General features: G+C 46.1%; 1 protein-coding gene across 4 annotated transcripts in view; it reads right to left on the reverse strand.

The window, feature by feature from the left end:
• Positions 1-19374, reverse strand: part of R3HDM2 (R3H domain containing 2) — a 906692-nt gene that overhangs the window by 384592 nt on the left and 502726 nt on the right. The window lies entirely within an intron of this gene.

Consider the following 19374-nt stretch of genomic DNA (forward strand, 5'->3'; position numbering starts at 1 on the left):
TCGAATCTCATAACATTTCTTCACAGGGCATATGGGAAAAATACAAATGTATCCCTCATAGCTGCTATGCTGGATAGGTTTTGAAAAAGACAAGTTCAGCATTTCTTTTGCAGGACACATCTGTTTTCATGTACACACTTTGCAGAATAGCAAGCAGCATTCTTAACGGACGTGTGTCAAAAGTGGATATAGAGGAAGATAAGTTTCTTAAAACCACTTATTCCCAAATGCTTGTGGCATCTTGCATCCAAGGTAATGTTTTATAAATTCATGCACATGAGCCGGTCTCCTGTGGCAGAATATCATTAATAAGTAAGAATGTGGCTGCTTCACAAATTGAGGGCTCCCAGGTGAATGTACCATTTTAATTTGTTACCTACTGAAAACAGTGTTCAACACTGCAATATTTTCTTTATATGCCCACTTTTCCAACGCATTGGTCATTGGGCTGTTAACCCATAAATAAGGATTCTTCTTGCTTCTAAAGGACATACAATTATTTTTGGTAGAATATGAGACATTGCTATGGTCAATGAAAAACTTATGAAAATCAGGAAACTGGTAAGAATCCAGATGTTCTTTATGTTTTTATGAAAGACAATGAATGTTTGTCACCAAAAAGTCTGGAGTTCACTAATTCTTAGTTTCTATGCCGCCTTTGATAGGCAACCCTAGCATCCCTAAGAACTTGTAGATGCTACCCCTTGCCCTGAGGCCCATTTGGCACCAGGACTGGCAGGAAAGTAACTATGCTAATAGGAGTGTTGCACCACCAGGCTAGTTACACCTCTAAGGAGGATGCCCAAAGCGCTCCACGAAAGAAGGATTCCACCATTTTGTTTTGGGTGGAATTAGGAACTCTGAGGCAGGGTTATGCCCACTCCCCACAGGAAGTGGTCAGGAATGAGAGGATGTGATGTAACGGCCAGAGCTGCCGACTTAGGAACAGGAGATTCAGGTTCGAGTCTCAGAGTCGGCGCAACATCCTGTGATTCGGGGCAAATCACAATCTCCCATACCTAGGGACAGCACCTGGATAATCTCACAAGTGATTAGTTCTACAAATCAGAGAATTCGTATTAAATTGGACTAGAGAAGGACAAAGAATACTTGAAGAATGCAAGAACTCTGGACTAGCTGAGGACTTGGCGCCAAACCCTTCCTGCCTGCGCCTGTCTCGACATTTGAAAAGACCCAACTCGTCCTGCAGCTGTGCATCCTCCAAAACCTCGAAGGGATGCTAGCACTGTATGAACCAGCCAGCCAGCCAGCATCTCCCTTGAAGTGGAGGCGCCACTTCCCTGCAGCCACGGGCTCCAATGTCCAGTTTACCAATCTGCTGACCACTGGGGCCACTGAGGCAGCAGTCACCCAGTTGGAGGTCACCATGCTCCAGGAGATCAGTCTCCCACCAAGTTTGGAGACACCAGGAGCCACCCTGCACCAATACCCAGGGAACCAGACCTCTTGCAGCAACCAAGGCTTTTTCTGTGTCCAGTCTGGGCACCAACTCAGCCAAGATCTACCTACCCACATGGGACATCCGCACCATAGAGGCCATCATGGATAGTGGCCCTGCTGTTATGTTTTGTCCCCCATCTCCAGGACGATAAGTGAGAGCCTCCAATGGAAGTGACCACCACAGGACACACACCTCTGCACCCGAGCCCCACAACCAGTGTCTGAGCCTAACCAAGGTGCACCCTTGCACCAGAGACCTTCAAGAACAGAGGTGCCCCCCCCCCCCCCAACACCTTGGCTTCTGACTGACTTGTCCCCAAGTCCCCAGTTGCAGCATTTTTCTGTTGCAGGTTTTCTCCATAAACTACAGCTGTCACGTTCAAGGCTACCTTTGCAACCAGCACTTCTGCACCCGGACACCCAGGGCAGGTAAACCAAACCTGCTGGTGGTTCCAGGACCTCGACCTCAAATTACCTTAAGTCCAGAAGAATAACATGTAACTCAATTGCAAGTACCCCTATGAAGTGTATGTTTCTCCAATAGAACAGTCCCACATTCGAGGGCAATCCCTCAAATTTGACAGCTGTATTTCCTGTGTTTTTGAAAATCACTAACTCAAAAAGTACTTCCCGAATCTCATATCTTGGTGTTTAAATGAATATAAAAATCTATGTTCTTTTTCTAAAATCGTGTCGGATTTCCTTATTTAGTGTGCGTCTCCTTTGACTGTGTGAGCAGCAAATGCCTAAAGACACCCCTCTGAAAATCCTAAGGCTGAGCGACCACACCAGATTGTTAAAGCAAGCCACTGTACACTAATAAGGGATACCTAGACTCTATGCACAGTGCACCTCTTTTGGAAACAATATAGAGAGCCAGCTTCCTACAACAGACGCAACTCCCACGTTCGGATGTCAGTTGCTTTTGAGTCAGTATACATATACACCACCACCCCAGACGCAGAACCCCAAAAGCAAATTGATGTGACCATGTGTAGATTCCTAGACTTGGGACCTTTACTGGCTAGATGCCACACACAGAAGGATTGGAGGAATCTGTGGGAAGATAGAGTTTCAACCAGAAAGAGGGTTATCAAAGGTAAGTAACTTGTTCTTCTCATAGAGATTTTTCAAGCTGCAGATTCCTTGCCATTTGAATAGATATGAAAGCAGCACATAATCGGATGTGGGTATGTGTATGGACTCAAATCAGAGAGCCCTGCAGGACCAATTAAGCAAAATGCCCTCTCGGTTAACCGGACTATTCAACAATAGTGCTTTGTAAACATATGAAGGGATGTCTCTGTAACCGCCTGCAAATGACTAGGACAGGGACTGCGTATGCTAACTTCGTGATAGCAGCTTTGGCTCAGGTAGAAAAAGGACGCAGTCCTTCAAAGGCAGTTTTTAGCCTATGCGTAGCATATTTTAATGCGGAAACCTAGCAGGTGATGGTTCTCTTCTGCACAGCCTGATCTTTTTTAGGCCCAAAGAACCCCACAAAGAGGGGATCATTCACTTGGTGTTCTTTGGTACAATCTATTTAAAGGTCCAGCACTCTTTTAGGCTTCAAGCAATGGAATTTCTCTTCCTCTTTGGAGGTGTGAGGCAGAACACAGAACACCAACAGAGTGTTATTTTGACAGACATGTAACGGTTTCGCAACTATAGGCAATTAAGATGCCCACATCCGCAAAACCAGCTTGTCTGGGAAGGTGGTGTTGTATGGTGAGTTGATACATCTTGAAGCTTGCTCACACGCTGTACCAATGTTATGGCGACGAGGAACACTGTCTTGGGGATGAAAGCTATGAAGTGGCTCAAATGGAACGCACATCAGAAATGCAGTAAACCTTTTAAAAAGTGCATAACAACTGGAGACTTTAAAGAAGAGGGCTGATCAAGAAACCACAGAAATATTGATAGAGACAAAATGAACCCTTTAAATGTGCTAAGAGACTGTAGGCGGTCTGTATTGAGAGTACCGCACCAAGCCACACATTTGCCGCATACAGGTTTTGTTGAGGGCATGAAGGTGGAAAGCAAAAAGGTCCAGGTGGAGAATCCTGCATGGACAGCCTGACCGGTGAACAGATGCTCAAGCCAAGGAGTTCTGGATACCATACTCTGTGTCCAGTCCGGGGCCTTAGGATGCTATGAGCCCAGGCTGTCCTGATCTTCAGAATTCTGGGACCAAGTGGAATCAGTAGAAAGGCATACTGGTTTCCTATGTTCCATCTGAGGCGAAACGCATCTCAGAGCGGGAGGCACCTTGGAAACTCAAATGCACAGAAGTGCAGACATTGCACGTTCTTATCTGTGGCTAACAGATAGACACAAAGGTTCTCCCCAATCACATAAGAGACCCAGGCCACCTCTAGGTATGCTACTCATCATTCGCTAGGCACCAACTACTGAGCTTGTCTGAGCTGACATTCAAAGAACCTGCCAAGTGGTTCATCATCTGAAAAATTCCTTGGTGACCCAGCCATTTCCAGAGGCACAGGGACTCCTGGCACAGCACAGAGTCCAGGACCCCAGCCTGCCTGATTTGTTGCAGTCCCACATGGCAGTGGGTATTGTCCGTCAGCACCTGTACCAGCCTCTCCTTGAAGGATAGAAGGACATTTTTCAATGCCAAGCGGATGGCCCTCCGCTCCAGAAGGATGGTATTAAGCCGGGACTCTGCAGGAGACCACAGGCTTCAGATCTCCACCTCTCCCAGATGGCAATTGTAGGAAACTGGGCTTCTATTGCAGTAGTCACCACCCCCAAACACTTTTTGCTTGTTTTTTATGCAACTTTGACAGACGTGTACTGGGTTTGTGCTAACCAGGCCTCCCGGTGCCGGTTTTCTTTCCCCAAAAAGAGTAGATTGGTTAACTGATCCCTAGTTGACCAGAACATTAACACCTCTAAGTCCCTAGTAAACGGTACCCCTGGTACCTAGGGCATAGGTACTAAAGATGGTCCCTAAGAGCTGAAACATATAGTGTGCCACTCTAAGGGGCCCAGCGCCACTCAAGCAGACTGCCACTGCAGGCTGCGTGACAAGGTGCTCTAAAATGTAAAAACACAGCATGCTACACACAATGTCGCTGAACACTGCATGCAATATTTCAATATTTAAAAGTCATGCCTACAGCGTGGCATTACCGCCATAAGGCAGGGTGCATTCTAATACATGCAAGGGCATATCTGCAGGAACAGCCATGCCACTGTACTGGCACTTAAATTAGCGACAGTACAAGTGAACAGGGAAGCCATCTTAAAGGACGAACTAGGATAAAGCCTGCTCTGACAGGAGGTGCTGGCAGCTCCTCCAAGCAGGATGATTAGTAATCTGCAAATCAAGTCAGGAGGCTTCAAAGGCTTCCACTGCCTGTGATATGCAAACTTTGGCATCCCCCAGACAGGGGAAATGTCATTCCATGGCCAGGGCTCATTTAACAACAGGCCAGGTGGGAAAATCCAATAGTTAGGAGGAGAGTTCACCGTCAAGCTAGTTCCACCTCAAAGGTGGGCTATCTGAAGTGAGCATGACTGGGAAAATTCCACCATCTTGGTTTTTGGCTGACTTAGGTTCTCAGGGTCAGGGTTATGCCCACTTCCCACAGGAAGTGGCCCTATAGAGTGTGTAGTCACCCCAAAAGCAGGTAAGCCCATTGGCTACTACCCGACACTCCCTGTAACTTCCCTAAAAACAGAATTTAGGTGGCACCCCTGATACCAGGACCTCAGATTTCGATGGACACTAAGGAGGAGTGGACCAGGAAGACTGCTGACCCGAGAACAGAGGCGCACGACTGATTTGGCACCAATCCTGCCAGCTGCACCAGACACTTGTGGAGCAACTGACTCATCCTGCCGCTGTGCAGACTCCAAGAAACCCGGAGGGCAGCCAGTGCTTCCTTGATTGCCAAAGAAACTCATTTGGAGAGGAGGGGCAACTCCGCTGCAGCCGCAGGTAAAAAAAAAAGAAGCAAGGCCCATTTACATTCTTGCCGCCTATCGGGACTACAGATTTTGCAGTAGCTCAGGAAGAGATTAATGTGCTGTGCTCCTACAGGTCTGATTCATCCTCCCTCCATGTGTGGAGATACAAGGACCGATTGGAGCTGCACAGTACCAATACTTGGGGTACTAGACCCCTTGCAGAAATCAAGGGTTGTTGTGTCAAGTCCAGACCCAAACGCAGAGGAAAACCAACCTGCACGCCTAAAGACTTCAGGGGCAGTTCGACCCACACAAAGCGTGGCTTAGCTGCCCTGTTTGCCCCCTCGCGCAGTACCAAAGACAAAGAAGTGAATCTCTGACTGCAGACACCTCAAAGTGCCTCTGCTTCTGCGTACCAAAGCCCAAGTCAGAGGAAGGTGACAGTGCCCACGGAGTCCTGAGACCACAAGAGTCAAGCTCATCCTTGGGCTGGCCAGATTGGACTATGTCTCTGCCTGCAGCCTCTTTCTGTAGGCCGCCTTTCGACCGCGAGGGACTCCAGTTCCAAACCCAATGTCAAAAGACTCCACTGCATCCAAGCCACACATCCCAAGGAGAAGTGGACCAATGGTGTCCTTATGTGCCTGAGCATCTCAAAGGTAGAGCCCTCCTGGGATGCTTGCACCTTCTTTCTGACCAGACCGTTCCCCTTTGAAGTGAATGGGGCACCCGATGCTGAAAACACCTCTGCACCCAGATGCTCCAGAGCCTCCTGAAGTGACCTGTTGGTGTGGCCTTGGACCTTGCCCCATACTCACCATAAGTCCAGACAAATAGTCCCCTAAGTCACTGTTAAGTCCCCGAAGGCAGTACATGTTTTTCCACGATAGGATAACATTACCGCTCCCAAAAATTGCTCAGTCAACTTTTGAAAACTGAAAAAATTCATAACTCACAAAGTAGTTCCCCGATTCCAATGATCTTTGTATCTAAATTTAAATAAAAGTATGGTTCATTTTTATAAATTGGTGTCGGATTTCTTTGAGTGTGTCTCATGTACTACCTTTGTGTGTGCAATAAATGCTTAGCATCACACTCTGATATGAATAACTGCCTGCCGACCCTACCACAAAAGAGCATTTGGGTGTCATTTGTGCCTCTGTAAATCAGTTGGGGTTTGCTTGGATTCTTTACACACTATACACTATACCTCCATTTGGCCCACTATATAAAGAGCCAGCTTCGTACAGCCACCCCAAACCAGAAGGGGTGCATCGTCACCACAAACAGCTCTGGGTCTGGAAGAGAGAGGGGGGTCTGCCACTGACCTAATCGCTAACCACCACTGCAGATCTTTTGCAGTCTCCTCTGAAATCTGAATGTGATTGGAGAGATCCCCTTAATTTTGGGTCTACTGAGACTTCCGATCCCATTGTTCAGCCCAAATAGGCAAACAGGCGTGATTGACCAGCAGGATGCCAGAGGCCATCTCTCCCGGCAGCCTCCGAGTTGATGTCACTGAAAACTCGGACCGAGGCTGAAAGATCAGGATCATAGCCTGGATGTCGTGGACTCTCTTTCCTGGGGACAACCAAACCGTATCCAGACTGGCATTGATGAAGGGGAGTGCCTGGAGAGGAGTCAGTGTGACTTTGGCACATTAAAGGTGAACCCCGAAGATTACAGGAAGTTCACCGTGGTCTGAAGGTGGTTGATGACTGCGTGGGGCGAACCCGCCTTCAACAGTCGAGGTCCCCTGACCTCTGAAGATTCACTGCTACCACCGCCATCACTGATCTGAACACCTATGGGACACTGGTAAAGCCAAGGGGGAGCACAAAAAACTGAAAGTGCTCATGCCCCACCATGACCTGCAGTTAGCGCCAATGAACATATGGTAATAGGTGTCCTGCAGGTCCAAAGCCACCATACAGTCCCAAGGGTCGAGAGCAGACAAGACCCTTGGCCAGTGTGAACAATTTTTGATGTATCCTTTCGGACTAAGTATTTGAGAGGGTGCAGGTCAAAAATCAGACTTCGGCATCCATGCTTCCTGGGCACCAGAAAGTAGCAGCAATAACAACCAGGTCCTATTTCTGGTGTGAGGGCACTCATGATAGTCTCTTTGGCCAACAGGTCTTGCACTTTGATGCAAAACACAATATGGCTGTCGGTCAGTCACTGGGCAGGGAGGCGGAAGTTGAAGCAGCGCAGAAAGGAAGCGTAGGACATAGCCTTCCAAACAACATGCAGCACCCACCAGTCTGATAATATGACCTGCCAACTCAGTACGTTTCGTCTGATTCTGCCTCCCACCAAGTGGCTGTGCTTCACTAACGGCACCCACAGGGGTTTGACATGTGGGCTGCAGGTGGATAGTGGACTGGGAAGCCCATTGACTGTCGCAGGTTGATGGGCACCAGGGCCGCAGCACTACTGGGCGCTGAGCCTGAATTGGCTGAAGGTATGGGGTACTTCTACCGAAGTCCCAAAAGGAACGGTAGGGCTGATACAGCTGACAAGATGGGGAAGATAAGACCAGGGAGTGCGACGAGGCCCTGCTCTCCTAGAACAACTCATGAGTGGGGCTTGCTTGATCCCTAAATAGGCGAGTCAGGTCAAAAAACATGTTCATTAGGGACACCAGCCAAGCACAACAGCGAATGGAGACACTGGTACCAATGGCCTGCCCATGGAATTGGCAGTGTCCAAGCCATAACATATTGTGAACTTGGCTGGGTCACAACCGTCCTATATGGCCTGGGTAAGGGCCAGTTGGAGATAGTCAGGGATACCTGGGAGGACTTGATGCACCAAGCCCCAAAAGGCTAAAAAAGAGCGCTCTACCAGGTAGCTGGCATTCACTGACTTGAGCACCAAACTGGTGAATGTTTCAACTTATCAGGGAGGAGTAGTTGGGAATGTGTTGGGATTTGTTTTGCTCGCAGACACCTGCATCACCAAGTATTCGGGTGAGGAGTGCTGAGAGAAAAACATAGGATCACCTACAGTGGTGGCGCATTGCAATTTGGAGGTTCATCAGGGGGCCGGACCTCAATAAGGTATCCGTAAGGGCTTTGTTAGAGGTCCTCAGTAGATATCTGCCCCAGCTGAAGAACCTCAATAAATACATCGGCCTTGATCTCCCAGGTGGGGTGAGGAAGGTCAAAGACTTCAGCCGCACTACGCATAACCATGGTGTAAGAAGCACTGTCCTCACTGGCAGGGTTTGAGGGGAGTCCAGACTCAGGAGAGGTCTCAAGATCAATCTTACCATGCCCGTTTAGAAACCATGAGGCAGCATCCCATTTCAAGAGTCTTACCTTAGCCTGTGCGGGAACAGACTGGCTTTGGCACATCTGCTGTATGGATGCACAAGGGGAGACTAGATACTACCTGTAGCTAGGGCATATGACATAAGAGAAAGCTAGTGTATGCGATCCTGTCACAAGTGAAGGTAAACAGAAAAGAGACCTCTTTAACGCAAGGCAGAGAGAAGTGATAAACAACGGCCTCAGATACCTGTCAAAGGAGAATGTACAACATAATACAACTGAACCAAGGAGTGGAGCCCAAGTAAAAAGTACAGCAGTGCAATGAATCAAAAAAGCCAGACAAATGTTAAATTGTGATTTAAAATAGTCTGTAACAGTCTTTCCAAAGTGCAGTGCTTACCAATGAGAAGTACTTCATGTATATATGAAAAACATTAAATTTCTTTAACCTATATCTGGAACTAAACTACATTTTATTTTTGCAGAGTGCTTTTTTTTAAATTAAGATACAGAGAGAAGACCAGCATCCTAGATTGTTCAACATCATACAAGAAATGGAATAAAACTCTGGATGAGTTTGCAGTCATGCATTGTACTTCACTACAGAATTTACCTACATTCATTACAGAAGGGGGTAGTGGATACATGGTCCAAATATGAGCAAAGGAAAAGGAGAATGCAAATAATAATTGATCTTGTTTTAGAACACCTACAATAAATTTTAAGAATTAATTCTCATCATCTACTTGGCTGGTGAGAGGGGGACTAACAGAATCAGTAAATAATCCCAAAAAGGTTATCAAAGGCCGTAAATTTATATAGCTGCATAAGGGACTGTTAAAACCAAAATCTCCTTTCGGTATGTGGGCTAATGCGACTATAGGCAATGTTATTGTGACCCACCGTATTAGAAACACGAATATTTTTGATTATTGCGAGCCCTTTACGGGAATACAATTTTAAACGTTTTGTTAGGACTTGGAATACACACAAATTTAACTTTAAATGAGGCCTAAAAATTGGTAACTAACCAATATGGTTGAAGATCAAAAAAGGCATGGTAGATTTTGTTAAAACTCACTTTTGGAAACAGAAATGGAAGAATTTATAAGTAGGATTGAGTGTTAGAAAATGTATGTAGCCAATGTGATGAATTTAATGCAATTGTCTTAAGGGCACTGCCAGTATGTCCAGACAAAAAAAGAGCAAAAACAATTGTCAATCCAATAAAACAATTCCTTCATTATAACACTTTATTTTACTAGCTTGTAAGGTTATATAGTTCCTTCCCTATATTTAATAAGAGGCAAAAATAAAAGGTTCTACCGTTTTCATGCTTGGTTAACAAAAGGCTTGAGAAAAAGCAGATACTTTTTGCTACTGAAATCGAAAGGTAAATATCGCTCAGTGTATGGTATAGAGCAGTTTGGATTTCTGATCCTAAATATTTTCTTCAGGGAAACGACCGCAACCCAAGTAACCCAAACAAGGTGTTATAGGCGAAGATCTGAAACGTTGTACTTGGCGCTAGTTTTCGGAGGTCTCTGGCATATACGTTTCTTTCACAAAGTGTTTCTAAGAGTAAACACTGTAGATCTGACTGAGTTTTAAGGGAAGCTAAAACAAGTTTTTGAATGAATATCTTTAACGTCTTGAAACCTAGTGAATTACAGATCACCAATGCACATCCTAGCAGGTCAATACCAAGTTGTTAGTATTATTACATTAAGCAACTGTTACATGTGCTCATACGCATACTATACAAACTGTAATTGTTTTAAATTTCCATCACTGTAAAAAGGTACTTTAGTTGTAAACCTGGATGGCCCAACATTTTTTGTGGTTCCCACAACCACATTGTCCGCATTTCTTTTTTGACACATAAAAGTGATTTGGAATCCACTCCTAGCTGGCTAATCAATTCTAGCAACAACTAATATACAAGTTTGTTGCTTGTGCACGGTATGCTGTTTCACCTAAAAAATAGCTTTGGGTGGAACATGTTTCCAGTCCAATGTCAAATGTTTGGCCTTCCTTCTGGGCAATGAAATGCCATTCAAGCATAAAATGGTGATGGCCTTTGGAAGAAAATCCCTTCTTTATATAGAGGGGATATTCAGAAACGATGAAGCACATATTCATGATCATGCACCGTGACAAAGCATCATCAAATGGGCTCATGAAATGACGCATACCCTTCCAACTGGCTAACTCAAGATTTGTCAGCAAGTCCTCTAATTGAAGACAGAGTAATGACCAAGTAAAGTGTATCCCGTTCTCGTTGCCGCTAGCTGTTCTGTGCCGTCGGCCGAGAGGAAGGGGGCTCCTCCGGCTCGTTCCTTTGGCTCGTTGCTGCGGCCCCCTGTCACCATCTACCATCAACCTCTCAGCGGGGGCAGCGGTGAAGTTTGCTGCGTGCACCCGAGGACAATTTTTGCCTGACTGAGTTGAGCGCAGTGGAGCGTAGTTCACGGCGTCCCGACCCACAGACTCACGAACGCACAGGGAGGTGTCGTGCTGTGAGGCGTGGGCAGTGGCATTCGGCCAATTTCGACCAAATTCTGCCAACTGACCTGCTGACCAGGCTGCACGTCCTAGCAGAGTAAGAGCGGAGAACGAGAGCGAGGACGCTGTTGCTCCTCGCCAGATCACCGCTTTCCTCGCTAGATCACCGCTTTCCTCGCTAAATCACCGCTTTTCATCTGGTTACCCCTCTCTTTGCTGGGGTCACTGCCTCCCGCTTCTCCTGATACTCCAGGCATCACGGAAGTTCTCGCCACTCCATTGCCGTCCTTCACCTGAGCTGCCATGCATGTTTGACTGCCCTGAGGTCCCTTGTTTCTCTTACTGAAGCCGCCCAGTGATTCCTGCTTGGGGCTGCCATTCGAACAGTCTCAGGAGAGACTGCACCGAACACTTGCCGCATACCAGGGACTACAACTTCCACGTCCTACCTCTCTGGCGCAAGCTGCACATCATCGTAGAAGCGCCAGGAGGTGCCTTAAATCCAGCGGAGGGCTCCCGCGGTGCAGCCCGGGCCAAGGGCGGGCCCGTCCGCGCCTGTCAGTGGTTGACAGAGGCTGGGCTGGGCTAGCCCTCTAACTACTTAGAACGGACTGGGACTAAAGTTTATTAAAAGTAAGCCGTCGATTACTTTGCCTTCTGGACACTGGGGGGGACAAGCTGACTAGCTGGCCTGTAATCCTCTTGTGTTGGAGGCATACTTTAGTCTATGGCTAACAGTTTAGTGGCCTCAGCTTGGGGGCTTCTTTTGCGGTTTACCTAAGCATACACCTTACATCATGAGTAAAATCACACGTAAGGGGGTACTGGGGCAAGGGTAGTGGGGACCTTAGACGCCTTCCTCTTACGGGCTGAATGCGTGTTAATACACGAGATTGAGCTCACTAAGAGGAGGCTCTCACTAGACCCAATAAACCTGCATGTAAACCTTGTTTCTGCGTCGGAGTCAACCACGGTGGTGCCAGTGTGCCCCTTAACTCCTCGTGTGATAATATCTATCCCGCAGCAGGGTTCTTTACAACCTATACAAACGGATAATCCACCCTGCCCATCTCCATCTACCTCTCCTCCATCCACACGTAGCAGGCAGTCAAGGGTTTCATAAGCTCCTAGAGGGAGAGATCAGCCCATGAAAAGGAAAGCGCGTAGTGCACCCAAAACAAGCCACCAGATCTCCAAACAGGCTAGGAATAAAAACCCTGCTCACGGGTTGGGGGCGCAACCGGAAACACTGATGGACCCCGAAAGTGACAAGAGGGTTAAGGGCGGTTATAATCATCCTGCACTCACGACAGGCCATAGCTCTCCTAGTGATAATTTTGATCTTATTAAACAGTTGGAGGAAAGGCTTTTAGTTTTGATCAATCTGGTCCTGGTGAAACTGGAAGCAATTGACCTCAGACTAAGTAAACTAGAAAAGCATTTATGTAAAGAACATCCCATCCCTTCGGGGACTCGACCTGTCGATGAGCAAGTTGTCAGTAAGTGGAGTGCTGATGTATCTAGAACATCTCCTATAGACACAATGCGTCCACCACTAATACCAACGGCAACTTATCTGAACCCTCCAATACATTCTGACCCTAGAGGCAGGGAGTGGGAAACTACACACACCTGGGAGTGTTTGTTCACCTCCCACCGGAGGCAAGCCCCTACACCATCAGCCTAGCAAATGTCCCGAAACTCCCAGACCAAGAAGAGGAGCACTGGTCTTCACTTAAAAATAAGACACTACACTTCTTGAATGGTAAAACAGGCCTTGGGGATCATTATTTAAGGAGTTTAAAATGGTGAGAAGGGTTGCATGGGTTGGACAACCTCGAAAAGGTATGGCTGGAGACTGTGTTGTGTTAAGTTTTAGGTCCCCGGAAATGGTGGGCTGTATTTTGGAGAAGGCGGGTGCGCTCATGACTAGTACTGAGGGCATAAATGTTTTACCGCTGGGATACTTTTACCGACCAGGCATGCTCCAAAGGGGCAATGAAGGAAGGCAACACTGGAGCCAGCAAGGATTTACAAACAGTCCAATCTTTTTGAGCAATAGATTTGAGGCATTGAGCAAGCTGGATGTTAAAGACTGACTACCCCCTAGAATAGATCGGAAACGTCTAAGGGCAAGGTTATCTCAAGGTTACTGGGAGGATACAGCCTCAAGACTCAATACTAATTTTAAGGAGGTTACAACCTTGATAAAGGATGCCCCACTAGGCAGTAACAATACCAACAACATGGATGACCGCCCAGGGGCGGAATATAGCCCAAATATAGTTCCAAGTCCTCTTTTTGCACCCCTTGAATCAGGGAGAATTGTTTCTAATTGGGTGCCGGGTGATAGTAGGCATTTGGGATGCACTCCTATTAGCCCCGGTTCTAGTGTATTATCTCTGGTCTCATGGAACATTGCTGGGCTAAGAAGTAAGCTAACATCCCAAGATTGGCTTACTTTTATAGATAGTAATGACCTTGTATTGTTTTAGGAGACGTGGTTGATTGATCCGGAGTATAGGCTAGGCTACTTAAATTTCTTTATGCCAGCTACTCCTAGTTTGCAGGGCAGATCAAAGAGGGGGCCTAACAATATGGGTTAGACAGGATAATAGATACACAGTTAAACAGTTGGACTCCAAAAGTAATGATATATTACTAATACAAATTCAGAATCCTGAGTCCAAGGACCTTTTTATCTTTAACATCTATGCAAGGGGCAAGCCGGGGGGTAAAGCCTCGGTTATCATTGCCCTGCTAGAATCGCACCTTGTTTCTTATAATGGGAAGGGGAACATTTTAGTAGCTGGAGACTTTAACTGTTGCTTTGAACCTCTTGATAGTAATGATATAGACCTTAACCTGGAAGAAGACCGTTCTTGGAATATTCCACAGCTTTCCCTACCCCCAATCAAAAAGTGGACAGAAGCTCCACTTCAGCTCAAGTGCTATGCCTTGAACAAGGTTTTAGGGCAGTGAATGGTAGAACGGAATCTGATAAACAGGGCGCTCCTACCTTTAACAATGGACTGCATAGGAGTCGCATAGATTATATCTTCATTAACAAAGATAATTGGTCTTCCATCAAGGACATGGCCGTAGTAGAAAGAGTGGAAAGTGACCATGATCCGTTAGTACTAACATTCCAGTTGTCTGTATGTGATTACCCAGAGGCTTGCCTAGAAGGGGCTGACACCTTTCTCTCCAATGACACAAGGAGAGTAAAATGGGCAGACTGCCTTTTGAAAGAGGACAATTTAGCTATAATGAGGGAGCTGACAGCAGAGGCGACAATTAATCTCCAGAAATGTATTACACAGGAGGATATGGTAGCTAATGTTATTCCTATCCATACAAATCTTTTTAACCACATCGCTGCTTAAGAGTTTCCCCTGATGTGCTGGACAGCAACGAAAAGGGGTGTGGTCATGACGAGCTCAGCTAGTCATGAGCACCTGAGAGGTATATGCCATGACGAGCTGAGCGCGTCATGAGCATGAAGGGGTTAATCAACTCAGGGTTTTATTTACTAAGAAAGTTTCAAACTTGCAGAAGAGGCCCAAAAATAGGGAAGAAACCTGGTATGGTAAAACATGTAGGGACATGTATAAAGCCTTGGCAAAGGCTATAAAATCAAAAAACAGGGACGGCATTAAGAATGCTCGGTTGGCGTATAAGATAGCGCAACAGAACGCCAAATGGGCCTGGCATGAAGAGCACTGGAGGGAGCTGTACTGTGCCAGTAGAGAAAGGATCATGGGTACATTCTGGGATCTGGTCAAATGGGGTAGGGTGATTCCCAGGGGAGAACCCTGCAACCACATTTCACCCGATCTCTGGGTCTCGCATTTTGCGACACATTTTGCCCTCCCGGGTTCCGATATCGAGTCGGACCCAGACCCTTTGATTATTTCTAATGATATTACTCCGTTACACTTCAGTAAAAACGAGGTTGACAGAACACTGAATATTATCCCAAAGGGCAGAGCGCCCGGGTTGGATCAAGTACCAGCCGATTTGTTTTTGCACGATAAGGGAGTGTGGGTGCCTTACATTCAGTACCTTGCCAATGCACATTGCCAATGGCTCTCCCATACCCGATACCTGGAAGGGCGCTGAGATCATTCCGATCTTTAAGAAGGGTGAGCGCTCTGACCCAGGATATTATAGGCCGATAAGTTTAATAGATTGCATCCAGGAGGTGATAGCTAGGCTCGTTCTGCAGAGAATCCAAGGCTGGATTGAGGAGGAAGGAATATTGTCACCCCTCCAGGCAGGGTTCCGTACTCACAGGAGTACAATAGATCAAGTTTTTAGATTTGTATTCATTTACTGGTGGGTGGTAATACTCAGTGGAGGCACGCTTTTCGCGGCATTTGTCAACCTTAAGTCGGCTTTTGATTTAGTGCCACGAGCCAAAATGTGGAATGTCTTCGCAGGTCAGGGTATGCCATTAGATATACTGGCCTTCTTAATCAAACTTCATGACGACAATTTTGCCCAAGTTCGGTGGAGTCAGCTAGGGAAAGTAACATACAGGTTTCCCATTTTAAGAGGGGTACGCCAAGGATGTGTACCAGCATCAACTCTCTTCTCGCTGTACATTAACAGGGTGATTCAGTATTTTGAGAACCATCCCACAGATGCCCCAAAGTTGGATGGCAAACTGATCCCTCTGCTAATATTTGCGGATGATACCTTGTTAATCTCTAAAACACAGCAAGGCCTTCAGAAGGCCATAGAACGGTTCGAGGTATTCTGCAGGGACTATGGCCTCTCCATTAATGTGAGTAAGACTAAGTTTATGGTGCTTCATAAGCACAAGTATGTAAGAGAGAGGGTGGTTATGAATGGTGCCCTGTTAGAACAGACCCAAGTTTTTTCTCACCTTGGCATAACTTTGGGCTCGAAACTTGACTGGAAACCCCACACCAACCAGCTGGTTACCAAACATGCACAACTAGCAGGTGCCCTAATTAAGGAGCTCCACCTTTCATCCACACAACCAATTGCCCCAGCGTTGAAAATCTATGGCACTAAAATTAGCGCGGCAGTTCTTTATGGGGCAGAGTTGTGAGGGTTCAGCAATTTTGTCTTATTAACGAACGCCCAAAATAAGTTCTTAAGGGATATAACTGGCCTCCCAGCTCCTCTAATGCCCCTTTTTTACGACTTGGGATGCCAACGACTTGAGGATCTAGCTCGATACAGACTAGTGGCATACTGGAGGAGACTGTGGGTAACCCCAGAGATCTCCCAGTATGCTCTGGCATTCCTCGAAGTCAGAGATGCTGATAGTGCCCGCAAAATACCCTGGATGAAGGAGGCAAGGGCGGTGTACATTGCCATGGGCTTGAGTTCCTTGTGGGAAAATCCTACTGCTAATTCTTTCCCGTCTATGAAGGTTTTTAGAGAGTTCTACTGGAGTATGGTCTCATTGAGAAGGTTCAGGAATTGTACTGGCCCGTCACTCTCAAGAGACTTCTTGGAGCTTAAACATGAAGCGGTCTACAAGGGATACTGGGACTTTATCACGTTTCCCGGAGACAGGAAGCGGTACCACCAATTTTGGGTGGGAACGCTTCCTGTAAATTCTTTTATTGCCAAATGGCATGCTAATTACAATCCAAGCTACCCATTTTGCCCTTCCCAACGGGAAAGCATAGCTCATATTTTGTTTATCTGCCCAGAGTATAAGTTCCCGAGGCACACGTGGTTGAAGCCAATCTGTCTCCAGATGGGCATCACCACTGTCTCTGAGGCCCTAAGAATTTTAAAAAGCAATTGCTCTGAGCCCTTGGCTATTGCTGTCGCCACATTTTTACATTGGATGTGGGTAATACGTGCACGCAAACTAAGCCTACATTAAGATCCCGTGTTTTAGAAATATTTTAATTTATTGTAGCTATGAATCTATTCTGTGATGCTAAATGTACTTTGACCCTGGACTCTCTTTTTATCTTTTTGTATTAGTGATATTATGGATGTTTTAAGCTAATTTTTTTTTTTTTAATGGTTGGACTAACTTAGCAATCAAATCCCCTGTTGTATTACTCTGCTATAGAATTGACTATTTGGAATGTTATGTCTCCCATTTTAATATGTTTGTCTTTTATGATATACACATCGAAATAAAGATTTTTTATGACTGTGACCAAGTAAAGTGCAGACATCGGGTCTAGAATCTGTAACAGTGATTGGCTTTTCATGATCAAAGTCCTTTCAGATGCTAAAAGTTATCTTTGAGCATAACCATAAATATTACAAGTAGAAGCAGTGGAACAATGCAACTAGCACTGAAACCCCCCACAAATTGTGGTCAGTAAGTGAACTACTCATGTGCTACAGCAGACAACACTCCTGCAGCAAAGAAGTAAAATCACGGCCACTGTCCAAGGACAGTGTCATACAAAACATATAACACAAGTTTGGAGCTTAAAATAATTAAATCACAGAATCCTAACTTTTGGTAGTCAAAATTTCTACTGGAAACACTATTTTATTTGGAAATACAGGTGTGTGTGCGTGTGCGTGTATATGTATATATATATATATATATATATATATATATATGTGAAGTATCCAGTTTTGAAGTACAAGTACAATCATAGCAATATCCAGTGCATTCTACATAAAGGAAATACAGATGTTAACTGAGTTATTCAGTCCAGGCACAGCCTTAACAATATGTTGTTTAATCCAAGCACAGCCAACATGTGTTTAGTCTTAATGGAATACTTCATCAGGGCTACTGAAGTATATTTAGAGACCTGTATCTTTATACGTGTAACCATAGTACTGGTCAGATAATGTAGACAATTATGGTATGTAATCAAAAACGGTACAAAGGGGGGTGGTGATGGACGGAGCGTCTGAATCAATCAAACACTCACACCCAGTCAAAAGATCTGGGTTGAATCCATCACCGTTCTTTAGCCCACTCTGCCACCCCAGTTCAGACATGGCTATATGCAAATCAGTCTGACCCTGTGCCTCATGGGAACAGTCCAGCCCGAACTGCCAAGCCATGTCTTCCCTGGACCGGAAACAAGCTTCCGAGGACCGGTTTCTGGCATTCCAGCCGTCTTCAGCCCGGCTTGCTTGAATCCAGTGGCAAAGTGAGCAAGGGACTCACGTCTGAGCATACCCTGCCACACTTATGGTGGCCAAAAGCGGTACAAAGGGGGGTGGTGATGGACGGAGCGTCTGAATCAATCAAACACTCACACCCAGTCAAAAGATCTGGGTTGAATCCATCACCGTTCTTTAGCCCACTCTGCCACCCCAGTTCAGACATGGCTATATGCAAATCAGTCTGACCCTGTGCCTCATGGGAACAGTCCAGCCCGAACTGCCAAGCCATGTCTTCCCTGGACCGGAAACAAGCTTCCGAGGACCGGTTTCTGGCATTCCAGCCGTCTTCAGCCCGGCTTGCTTGAATCCAGTGGCAAAGTGAGCAAGGGACTCACGTCTGAGCATACCCTGCCACACTTATGGTGGCCAAAAGCGGTACAAAGGGGGGTGGTGATGGACGGGGCGTCTGAATCAATCAAACACTCACACCCAGTCAAAAGATCTGGGTTGAATCCATCACCGTTCTTTAGCCCACTCTGCCACCCCAGTTCAGACATGGCTATATGCAAATCAGTCTGACCCTGTGCCTCATGGGAACAGTCCAGCCCGAACTGCCAAGCCATGTCTTCCCTGGACCGGAAACAAGCTTCCGAGGACCGGTTTCTGGCATTCCAGCCGTCTTCAGCCCGGCTTGCTTGAATCCAGTGGCAAAGTGAGCAAGGGACTCACGTCTGAGCATACCCTGCCACACTTATGGTGGCCAAAAGCGGTTCAGATGCTAAAAGTTATCTTTGAGCATAACCATAAATATTACAAGTAGAAGCAGTGGAACAATGCAACTAGCACTGAAACCCCCCACAAATTGTGGTCAGTAAGTGAACTACTCATGTGCTACAGCAGACAACACTCCTGCAGCAAAGAAGTAAAATCACGGCCACTGTCCAAGGACAGTGTCATACAAAACATATAACACAAGTTTGGAGCTTAAAATAATTAAATCACAGAATCCTAACTTTTGGTAGTCAAAATTTCTACTGGAAACACTATTTTATTTGGAAATACAGGTGTGTGTGCGTGTGCGCATGTGCATGTGTGTATATATATATATATATATATATAT

This window comes from Lissotriton helveticus, chromosome 1_1, assembly GCF_964261635.1.
Source record: "Lissotriton helveticus chromosome 1_1, aLisHel1.1, whole genome shotgun sequence".
Classification (NCBI taxonomy): domain Eukaryota; kingdom Metazoa; phylum Chordata; class Amphibia; order Caudata; family Salamandridae; genus Lissotriton; species Lissotriton helveticus.